Here is a 12595-nt window from a genome sequence, read left to right as displayed (position 1 = left end):
TATTTTTTAATTTCATTAATTGCTCTCTTGTTACAATTAGCAAAATACAATTTTTAAGTTTCAAAACTAATGTGGCTATACAAGGTTAGAAAATATCTATATCTTGCTAACAAAACCATCTATTCATCATGTAAACTCAAGTTTTTGCACTATTTTATCTAAGATCTACACTCAAGCTAGTTAGCCTTCTCAAGCATCACTCAAATGAACAAAATATCTATATTATGGCCAATCACTTAGAAGCATTAGGAGAAGAGTAAAATAAACACTTACATATAATTCATCAAAAAAGATAGGAGAAAGTCAGTATTAATTAGTTCATGCAACCATTCAAAATAACTTTAGAACAAATGTGTTTAGCTACTCATAAACATCCAAAAGCTACAAATATAGAAAATATTTGAGTGATTTTTGTCTGATTTTTTTTCCCTTATTTGGTTTGTTCTCTGCACTTTTCCCATTTGGTGTAGCCATTCACCTTTTTATCTTATTTTTTCATCCTTAGACTTTTCAAAAGCATCAATAAGGAACTAAAAAAATGCAACAAAAATAGTATAAATTTTGCCCAAAACTATCAATATAAAGTCATGTGTGCAAAACCAAATATATAAGATGCATATTTGTTCTTGGTTTGGATGTTCAAAATATGTGTTAAAATATATTAAAATCTAAGAAAATTGTGCTGAAATAACATAAAATTCTAAAAATTATTAATAATAAAAAATTTTATTTTAAAGTACAGACATATATTCTTAAGTTTAAATTTAATTTAAAAATTAAAAATACTTTATTTTTAAGGAAAAAACAAAAAGGGACCCAAAAAAGTTGCCTGAGCCCTTCTTTCATGGCCGGGCTTCAAAGTCTGATTTTTTTTTTTAAAAAAAGTTAATTTTTTAAAACCCAAATACTCATTTCCTAGTGGTGGTGATCTAAAGTAGAATGAGAACTTCAAATGAACCATAAAAGTATGTTTTGACTTTTGAAAACCATGTAAAAGTAGTTTTACTATTTTTCTAGAAGCAATACATACTTCCATGCTTAAAGAGTGTTCATAAAGATATTTATATAGATTACTCATTAATAAGACTATCACATTATATGGTAGCAAGATTTAAACTTATTAACCAAATTTAGAACAGACATCAAAACTTGCCAAAATAAGAGCATTAAAGTGCTTCTCTTTCTCTCCATGGAAGCAATGGAAGTCACTCCCTCAACTCCACCAACAAAGAGAGAATTAGAGAAAAGAGAAACTCAAATAAAGGGTACAATTCAATATTCAACTCAATTTCTTCAAAACTAATTTGAATACAACTGAGAAACTCTAAGATTATTTATGGAGCTTAAAAATATTAAAATAATAATAAATGAAATCTTAACATAATCCTAAAAGATAACAACAAGGATAATCTAGATTTATATGTTTAGGTATCCTATTTATTGGAAATAAAGAAAATCTAAAATAATCATAAAAAACTATAGATAAGAAAATCTAATTAAACCCTAAATAATCTAATGGAGATTCAATATCCTTATTTAAACAATCTTAATAGAATAATTTTAAATATCTAAAATAAAACTAATTGAATCTCATCCATATTCCATCAACAATCTAGTTCATTGCTGCTTGGTGATGCACGATTTTGGATGCCATCGATTTCGATATCGTGGTTAGTTCAATTAGCATTAGGATGATCTAGCTAAAGCTTTAAAGGACTTGGACCAGTAGTTGATCCTCTCCGCTGCACTGCAATGTACATTCCCAGATGCTCTCTTGTGCTCGGCGATTAAAACCTACTTGTTTGATTACGTTTGAATTCAATCTTTCAACCACCCTCCATGCCAGTACACCAATGGAACATGACAAATCTTGTGAATGCATGGAACCAATGGACCAGCATGCAAGTCATCAAGCAAGTGTTCTTGGGCATTCTGACAGCACCGGACGCGGCTAACATTGGCAGGTTTATTTTCGCAAACGTTCAGACGTCTCAAGTTCTTCCAGCTCTCAAAGGGTCTTCTAAGTATGGCCAAAGTGGATATAGCAAAGTCATTAAAGATAATGTCTAAAGAACTACTCAAGAGTGTTAGCTTTTTAATGGTTAGTTGATCACTAAAACTACTTCCATTGATCAGGTCCTACTTCTATGATAGATATACCATAAAAAAAATAATTAATAAAATTAATTAATATATTTCCAAAATAATATAATTTTAATTTCTAATTTATATTTTTGCATATGAAAATATAAATTATTCATTAGAAAGGTCCTACATCCATAAGAGGATTCCAACCCTTATCTTGGTATGAATTACATTTAATTTGCAGTGGGGACTAACCATAGTGGTTTATAATTTCTTAATTTCTATTTTTATTTGTTAATTTGAGTTGATCCTAGTGTTTTTAAAAATTTATGGCAAATATACGTCTTTAATGATTTAATATTTCACAACTTTCATTGTAATCCCTTAATTTTATAAAGTGTTTTTTCAATCTGTTAATCCTAATATAGTTAGTTTTATTAACAAAAAATGCTGACATTAAATTTTTAAAGGTTGACAAAATATTCTCCAATATTGACAGATTAAGTTTTTTTTTTTAAGTAACAATGACTGACATAAAATTTTATTATTTAACTAACGGGTGAGAACTAGAGGACTGAAAAATTTCATAAAACTAAATATCCAAACTGAATCCTTACATAAAGTTAAAGAATTAAACTAAATATCCAATGTGTCTAACATTATATTGGTCATTTAATTTTTATTTATAATCTGTTATCCTTAACTTTACCTCAAATTTTCACTTCTCTTTCTTCTTTTTTGTTTTAATTTTATTTATTAAAAATTTTATTATGCTTCATTTTTTCCCCTTAATTTTATGTTGTTTCTTGTGTTTCATTAATTTTGAAAAATAAAATAATATTTTATTTAGAAATTAATTAATACACTTTGCAAGAAAAATATTTGAATGCATTGTTGACAAGGGATGAAAGTGAGATTTAAGAAAAAGTGGAATGTAAAAAATATAAAAAAAAAATATCATTAAGCAAAGATATATAGAATGAAATAAAAAGTAAAAATATGGGGAATCCGGAAAATGCATATTGAACCGGACCCTGCACACACACAGACACAAATTTATCGCCAATCATAACATAAGATTACTTGAAGTCATAAAAAATGAATGCATTTATAATCCTCACGAAATAGAATCTGTCAATTCAAATACATTTACAATTCTTCTGTCTATTCTTTTCACATTTTGGAAGCCGATGCATCACAACCTCGCTTGAAAATTTTTAATATGGCTTAATTTTTTACAGACATTTTTTTCCCTATGAATTCTCAACAAATTGTATTAGAAGCCAAAGTCTCAAGATTTAATTCAAATGGTTCAAAGAAAAAAATGTTCGAAAAAAAAATGATATCAATGAAAATATAGAGGTTCCAATACTTCCATTAAAAAAAAAATTTCCTTAATGTATGGATATTCTTTTATGTATTTGTAATTTTCAACAATATCTTGCTATGAAAGGAATGCCGTGTTTTGATGGGCAAAGAGGACTTTGACTTCTTCTTTTTTTGTCATTTTACGTGCGACTGAAAGTACCTCAGAAGAAAATAATGAACGTGATAAGAACATACCACTTGGGCCATGAGTGATGGTGGTGGTTACGGAAAAATTAATCATGCTTTTAATATATCATTTATCTTTCTTGTAGAGAAAGACTTATGTTTATGAAGTCTCCAATGACATTATTTGCTCCGTGTCACTTGAGATTGACTTGAGCATATTCGTTTCATATTATTTAGTCAAGGGCTCAAGGCTGTAAAACTGTTCATATTAATAATGGTGAGGATTTTTTTTTATTTTTAGTTAACTCAAATATCGATTTGGTCCTTTAAATTAATTTTTTTATTGATTGGATACCTAATATTTTTTAAAATTATCTGGTGAGTCCTTTAAATTTTAAAACATAAACTGAGTCTCAAATTAATTAATCTAATGTGTATTAATTTTAGTTGTGACTTGTGAGACTTTTTTTCTCTGATATTTTTCCTATTATTTTCTCTCCATTTTCTGCTTATTCTTTTTGCTTGAGCTTGATCTTCTCTTGAGTCTCAGATTTTTTCTTATCTTCTCATTTATTTCTTATTTTTGCTGGTTTTTTTCTCAGCCCTCGGTTTTTTTTTCCTTTTTTTTTCCTCCTCCTTTCTTTTTTGATGTATTCGGAATTGATCAGCTCTTGATATCATGACAAAAAAGCGATATACATAAGACTCATTGGAAATATGCATCAATCATTAATCTAAATAATTATAATTAAAATAAATTCAGCACGGCAACTCAAAACTCTTTTTTTTTTTTTTTTTTTTTACCTTGACAAAATCCTAAAATCAGGTCATTGTCACTTCGACCATATTCACGGTTAAGTCCCAGGAACCTCACAGCTATTGCCTATTTGTGCATTTAGTGGGTATGTTTAGAATAATTATGTGGGATTTTAAAGTGGTTTTCTATAAGGTAGTTTCAATTCATAGATTTGCATTTAAAATTTAGACTTAAAACCTCACATTTCAAATCCATATATTCAAAATTCTATGTCTATGTAATTGCAATAATAAAGATTATTATTAATAGTATTCAAGGGTATATATATTTAAAGATTTTAAATAACAAGAGTTTAGAAAAAATTTCAAATTATGAAGGAGTTAAGATAAAATTTAGATTTGCATGATTTTTTAAAAGTCCAAATTGAGGATTTGACTTAAATCCAAATCCATATGTATACAACATAACATGATTGTTTTTTGGGACCCGAACTATGATAAGGAAATTATGATTTGCTTCCGTGTCTTTTGAATTGGCTAGAGTATGATTTAATATTATTGAGTCAAGTCGAGGCTAGGCTGAACTTTTCAAGATACAACAGGGTAATTTCTTTGAAGGGAAAATAGCAATGATGGATCGTTGGAAAAAATTTATATCAGTTAAGAACTACTTGTTATCAAAATCTAAATTAAAAAAAGCACAAATAGACTGTTGTTAATTTAGAATAAATTATTGTTAAAACCTAAATGAATATTTATTAAAAAAAACTATCTCGAATTGACAAGTATATATTCAAGTTTTGACAACAAATAATCCTTAATTAATATAAATGTATACCAGTGGTCCTTGATTGACATTTTTCCTTCTTTGAATGCTCTTATAGGATAAAACTACCAATTCATTAACATAGCCTTCTTGTCAACCTTCGGTGTCAGCCAAACTCTAAAACTTAACCTTCGCATCCACTACCATCTCGACAGCAACACCTTCACCGTCTTTAGCTCCGAGATTAATGCTTCCCAAGTCAATGGTATCAAAGTGCTTCTCTCCCTCGGCGGTGTCTCCAGACTCTACTCTCTGAGCTCTGCCAATAATGCCAGCGAAGTTGCTCAATATCTTAGGGACACTTCCTCAAGAGAAAGTTCTGACTAAAGGCCCTTGGGCAATGTCATTTTGGATGGCATTGACTTTGACATTAAGACCAATGATGGGCAACACTGGGACAAGCTGTAATATCTCAAAAATTTTAAGACTCGGATTTATTTTAAAAAATAAAATAAAATATCTATAATTAAATTAAAATTTAGAATAATTTGATAGAAGTCTAGAGTTTGAATTTTACTAAGAAAAAGTTGGGTTTTATTTTATTTTTAACTATGGGAACAATTATCAAAGTTGACCCGGGCTTTTGTGCTATAATAAAAAATGTTTGGCCCTTTCTTGTAATTTTTCCTAAAGTCTTATATAAGCTTTTTTAAGGAGAAACTGAACACAGATCTACGCAGAAAAAAAAAAGAACAAAGAGCACGAGAGAGTGAGAGGAAGACGAGAGGAGAAAGAGAGGGAGTTGGGTTTGGATTTAGGAGGTTTTATGACCGTTGCGAGCTCGGCTACACAATAAGTAAACTCCTTTCTTAAATCCTCTTCCTTCCCTCTTGATTTTCTTACATTTTTGGAAGAGAAAATTTTTGAATTTTGATCCCAAAGGCTTTATTCTTGTAAGCTTTTATTTCTTTGGATCCTAGGAAGGATGTTTTGAGTTTCTATATAGTGATCTAATGTTTTGAGTGGATAATTGGATGAAAAGAGGTGTTTTGGGCATAAATTAAACCCTGAGAGATTGGGTTTTGCTCCTCAATAGTTTAAGCCTATTAATTTAGTTATAATTTTGCTATTTGAGCCTAATAAGATTTAAATTAAGGTTTGGTTTTCATTATAAGGGCTAATGGTGAAAGTTTGTGACACTAAGTGAAGGTTTTTAATTGATTAAAAATTATATAAATTGAAAATTAGCCTAGTGATGGCTAATGAATAGTTTTAGTGGTTAAGTACTATTATGTGAATGGTGGGTTTAATATATGGACCATTAGGATGGATTATGACTCATTGACTCAAATTGTGTGGTATGAGTTATAGTCTTCATTAATGTTATTTGTCATAATAAGCGATATGGATCACTTATATGTTGTAGGGATTGTTGGCGGAATTTGTTTAGAAGTTAAGGCACAAGCCAAATCCTATTTTGTACAAGAGAAACCCTTTTGATACTAAAGGGTTGAGGTAATAGGAGAATTTATATTTCTTATTACTTTGTTTTAGCTATTTTTCAATAAATATCACTAGCTATCATGTATTATATGTTTTAAAAGATTAAATGTGCTTTATAGGGGGTTATGGGGTACTACTTTGATTATAGTGCAAATATGTTTTCTAATTGTTTAACAACAATGTTTTTATGGAAACGAGATTTCTTTACATGTATTGTAATCATAAGGAATAGAAGTTGCACTTAAGGAAGTGTAACTAAGTAAGGTACCTTAGATAGGCTAAGGAACTATTTAAGGGAGATTTATAAATGTTATACTACCTTAGAGTATTGAAGTGGTCAATACTCAGGAAAAGTAAATATGAATAAAAGGCATGATCTTGGCAGGAGTTCATGTCGAAGGGGCATAGGTGGTTCGATGGATTAGATCATGCCTTAGATTATATTTTGTGCCTGTGGAGGTATAAGTAGGTCTAAGGTATACCTACAAGTTAAAAAGTGCCAGGGGCATTCTGTTAGTCATAAAAAGCCATACCAGCCTATATCATGCATTCATGCATTTTAAATGGCTAAATTATACACTATGTTGAATTTATTATTCGTTTATGGCTTACTTTGTAATAATCAATATAGATTTCTCTGTTACTGAGACTGTGGTTGTCTCACCCTTTTTTTTTCAATATTTCCAGGTCCAAGCAAAGGAACTAGTGGAGGACAGGGAAAGGACCATAGCTATGGATTGTTTGTGAATTGTAAAGAACTATAACCCCTTTCTTTTGAGCAAATCTATTGTAATGTATTTAGAATTAGTATGCTAGTAGGATGTGGTTATGTATATATGTGTGAGTATGCGTAGATTGTATGGCTTGTGTATGAATTTTTGTTTGCTTGTGGACTTGTGACTAAGAAACTTGGCTATAGTATGTGGTTTTGATGGATTTATTTAGTAGATCAAGTTTCCACTACAAGCAAATATTTATTTTGATATATATGTAATTCCACAAGCAAATGTAAAGTGGTTGCATTGCAAATGGTGTGCTATGAGTACACATACACCTTGGATAAGAGAGTGGGTGCGTGGACCCCACAGAGATTTTTGAGCCAAATGAAAATATTTAGCATGTGTATTCATATGTGTATATGATATTTAGAATAGTTTTTAGCCACTCTTGTGTGATTTGTGCATTTTGGGGATTTAGGGTCCATTTTGAGAAATGTTCTATCAGGTGTTTTTAGCCCTATTTGACGTGTCTAAAGTGTTCTCACAAGTTTGTGACCATTAGGATGAGATTTGGACAATTTTGAAAATGATTTTTACCAAAAAATTGCACTTTTGCATCTGGGTGTCTAAATCTTAATCTGACTGTTGGATTTCTCTAAAATTTAGGTCACAAGTAAAACCTTTTATAAACTTCGTGTGGGCTTTAGAATCACATCGATCAGATACCGGATGGAGAAACGATACACTTTGAAATTTGGTCCGGAGGAGCTGTCATGACAACAACATTGATGATGTTATAACATACACGAAATTCAATCTTTCTATTGGATCTTTCCAAAATTTGGTATGCTAATAGTAATATTTAAAAGTGACATATGGGCCCATAACCCATAGGTCCCAGGATTGAAACCTGGCTCTGATACCAAATGTAACACTTGCCCCGAGTGTTATCCAAAAATCACATAATTTAAATAAACTAAGTGTGGTTAAGGAATTAATCCTAAAACCAACTTAGGAAACAAACCATTTAAATCACCAAGCTGATACACGATTGCAAAGTAAACATTTAAAATATTTTTTTAAACTAAAATTTTTTTATAAGTTTTGTCTATAGAGCACGGAAGCAAGCTAGGCGAAAGTGAGGTAAAAAGATGCTGTCATGACATCATTAAATTGCTGTCATGACAGCCCTCCCGGGCTAACTTCTAGGAGGCACTGTTCTGTCATCCGATCCCCGATCAAAAAAATTTTAAAGCTCACATATCACATTCAAAGGGTACTATAAGTGTACTAAATTTCAAAAAGATACAAAGTCAAATTAAAAATTAGACATGTTAAAAGTTTGGTCATTTTTGCTGTCATGACAGGGTGTTTATAAGAGGTGCTAGCCCTGTGCGATGGCCAACGTGTGGAACGGAGGGATGGTTATTCGTGAGCATCGTACTCATATTTGTTTTCATGGCTTTAAGCCACATTCAGTTAGCATTACTCTCGTGGACTGTGTGTCCACATTTGTTTCGTAGCTTCAGCTGCGTTTGGTTATTTACCCTCGTGGATTGTGTGTTCACATTTGTTTCTAGCTTCAACTGTGTTTGGTTGTTTACTATCGTGGATTGTGTGTCCACGTTTGTTTATTGTTCTAATAAGTCCTTATTATATGAATTTGATTGTTTAGAAATTTTACATCCCATTGGTTTTAAATAATAAATCATTTATAATTATTTATTTTGTTATATTTTCTTCCTTGCAATCAGGTAATAATATTATTTGATATGATATTTTAATGGTTCGAGATTTTATTTAAAATTTTATAGAATACTTTTATTTTGGAAGTTTATTAAATTGTTATGAAGATCGTGCCTCTTTAAATTGCATAATTATTTCAACTTTCTTTTTATTCATGTTCAATTATTTATTGTTGGGATGTTATTCACTGAAAAATTATTTTGGTCTTAGATTCATTAGTTGATGCTGATTCTATTGCTGACCTTTGAAGGGCATACAGCTGTATTGGATGGAAATTTTACTTGGTATTGTTACCTCTTGATGTAAATATTTAAGACTAATGTATTTTAGTTTAGAAGTAAGATTAGTTGCTCCATATAAGCTATAGTTAGAGTTTTATTTTAAAATATATGCTGTTTGTTGGCTGGAAGGAATTGAGCTCCTGATGGAAACCATGTTTAGGAAAATTTTTGTGTTATAAAATTTTTGAAAGATCCTATTTACAAGGGAGGTTCTGTCAAAATTTTTATAAAAACGTTGAAACTTTGTTATGACAGTTAATAACAAAAGTTTTAGAATTTTCATAAAATCTAATTTTTTTAGAAAACAGAATGAATCATTTTAAGGCTTATGAGAATGTGCAATGTAGTTCGCACCCGAGCTGGTCATCCTATATTTTTTAGGCGTGACAGTCAATGTAGCGCATTATAAATGTTATTTTGAAAACATACTACAAAGATTTTAGAATTTACATAAAAAGGAAGATATTCTCACTATTGATTTTCTAGTCAATTTGGCAACGAACCTGTCAAAGGTTAGCAAGAGGTACCACGTTAGCAAGCTATTGGAGACCAAATAAAATATTTTTTAGTGAATGACGTCCAAACCATAACATTTTGTAGAATTAAAATGAATAAAATATAATAGATACATAAATTAAATGAGAAAGCAATTCAATGTAAACAAAATTGTTAACTTGAAATAAATATTCTGTATAACTTCAATGATAAGACCATTTAAATCCATAATGACAAAGCATATTTAACATTTGATCTTGACAAATCAAAATGATTAAATAAATAAGAATAATAATATTTACTAAATTAAAAATGATTCTGTACGAAATCACCAATTAATTAAAAATTCATATATTTTTAGGAATTTATCAAAACAATTCACAAATGTGAACACACAGTCCATGAGGGTAAATAACTAAACATGGCTTATGCCACAAAGACAAACATGAACACATAGTTTATGAGGATAAGTAACCAAATGCAACTTGAGCTACAAAACAGACGTGAATACATAGTCCATGACGGCAACCAAACGTGGCTCATAGCAACGAAAACAAACATAGGTGTTAAACTCATGAATAACAAACATGAGAATAGAGCCTATGAAAATCAAACTAGCTAGTTGTTAAGCATGACGTGCCAAAGGCTAACAGAACTTCTGTTAGCAATCAGTGTTCTGTATAAAGTCTCCTCCAAATCCATTTTCAAACATGCAAGAAAGTCATTACTATTAGAATACAGTTTTCATTCTCAAAATTAAACTTGCATTAATAGTTTTAATCATCAAAACTTGCTAGGATAAATTTGATAACTAAACCAAAATTATTAAAGCTGATAAAAAAAATTTCATCAATTTTGAATGTATCCTTTGTAAGAAAAAACACATACACATGTCAAAATTCAAATATCCTTCAATATCTCTTTATAATTTTTCAAGATAAAAATAATTTAATTAACAAAGGTCATCAAATAAGATTGTAAATAATTAAAATTTCTCGCAACCTAAACTTCAATCTCAATCCCAAATAGGTCATCAAATAGCTTATAAATAATTACCATGATTGTCAGAGTTGAATAAGATTGGCCAATTAGACCAATAACTAACCCTTAGTTTGGTCTAGCCAACCATAAGAACTAGAGGAAAAGTGAATTAACAAAGATAGAGGTGGTCAAAACCAATAAAAATTGATAAAATTGATCGAAAATCAATTTTTCACTTTTTTGTTTTTAAAAAATCTCAATAGCCTAAACAATACTACTTCTAAACAAGTGATTATTAATTAATTAATATTTTTAGTTCAACCGTCTTTCATTTCCTACTCTGACTAGCTTTATATCCATTGTTCTACTTCTAAACTTGTGTTCTTGTGATAACTTTCTTTTTAAATATTCATAAGTCAAATTTCACCTTGATGTTAGACTCCACAATGCCACCACATTCTAGAGCCAACATCATAGTACCTCCACTCCATGATACTTCACTTAGCCTCCTGTTAATCGAAACCCTTTGTGAGTAGTCATTTCCATGAATAGTCATATCAACCTCTCATCAATAACACCAATGTATGAGCATAAATTTAAAGGAAAATCTCATTCTAAAAGACTAACATACTAGAAGAGAGAGCCCATTGAACTACTTATAAACCCCATGTACATTGGGCTTCCTGATGTTGGGCTCATAATATTATCTCTCGTGGAAGGTTTGCATGACAATGAAAAAAAAAATCATCAGCATCATTATCAATGTATATTATAAAAACAAAATCAGGAAGTGCTGTTGCAACACTTTTAATCTAACCTTGTTTTGAGTAATTAAATATACAAGGATGTGTCATGGTGAAAATTAATGGGATAATGACATTTAAGGCCTTCAAGGGAATTTATTGTAATAAGAATCCATTGGTTTTACATCTGATATTGTCTTATGAAAATATGCACGCATTGTTAAAAACTAAACTTACTTGTTAAATTTCTAAACAAACCCTAACAAAAAATACAAGTTAAGGTTAAGCTTTTAATAACATTTACATGTTTTTGAAATTAACCATGATCAATCAAATGGGCTCCAAATAATAATTTTGAATTAATTACTCTTCTACTCCAATTTATAAGATCATACTCATTGGTTCTTCAATAATTTCACAAAATTTAATAAAATATTTACAACTCATTTTTTTTAAAAACCCTCTTGTCTATCTTTAACTTCTAGCTTAATTGATAGCTTTTCCATCCTTTCTCCCTTCCCTAATGAACTACTCTATCAATCAAAGGGGGTGGTTTTGAAATGTTGTAAATTAAACGTTTTTGTGGGCATTTGACTAATTATAACTAATTTTTTTAATCTCATGACAAAAGTTGACAAGGGCTAGCTTCTTATAAAAAAGACATAAGAAGTATTGGAATTCAATTTTGAATTCCAATCTGTTCAACTCTTCAATGACAAAAGTGGAATCAAAATTTCTCTCGACCTAAACTTTAATCACAATCCCAAATAGGTCATCAAATAGCTTCAAAATAATTACCATGATTGTTAGAATTGAATAAGATTAGCTAGTATGATTGATAACTAGCCTTTAGTCTAGTTCAGCCAACCATAATAACTAGAGGAAAAATGAATTAACCAAGATACAAAGTCGATCAAAACCAATAATGAAAATCATAAAACTGATCAAGAATTAATATTTCATTTTTGAAATAAAATCTCAATAGCCCAAAACAATACTATTTATGTTTTTATATCTCTTGTGATT

This window comes from Prosopis cineraria, unplaced genomic scaffold (genome assembly GCF_029017545.1).
Source record: "Prosopis cineraria cultivar Desert tree isolate PC_DT_omini unplaced genomic scaffold, ASM2901754v1 PC8, whole genome shotgun sequence".
NCBI classification, from domain to species: Eukaryota; Viridiplantae; Streptophyta; class Magnoliopsida; order Fabales; family Fabaceae; genus Prosopis; species Prosopis cineraria.
This window is presented reverse-complemented; position numbering follows the sequence as displayed.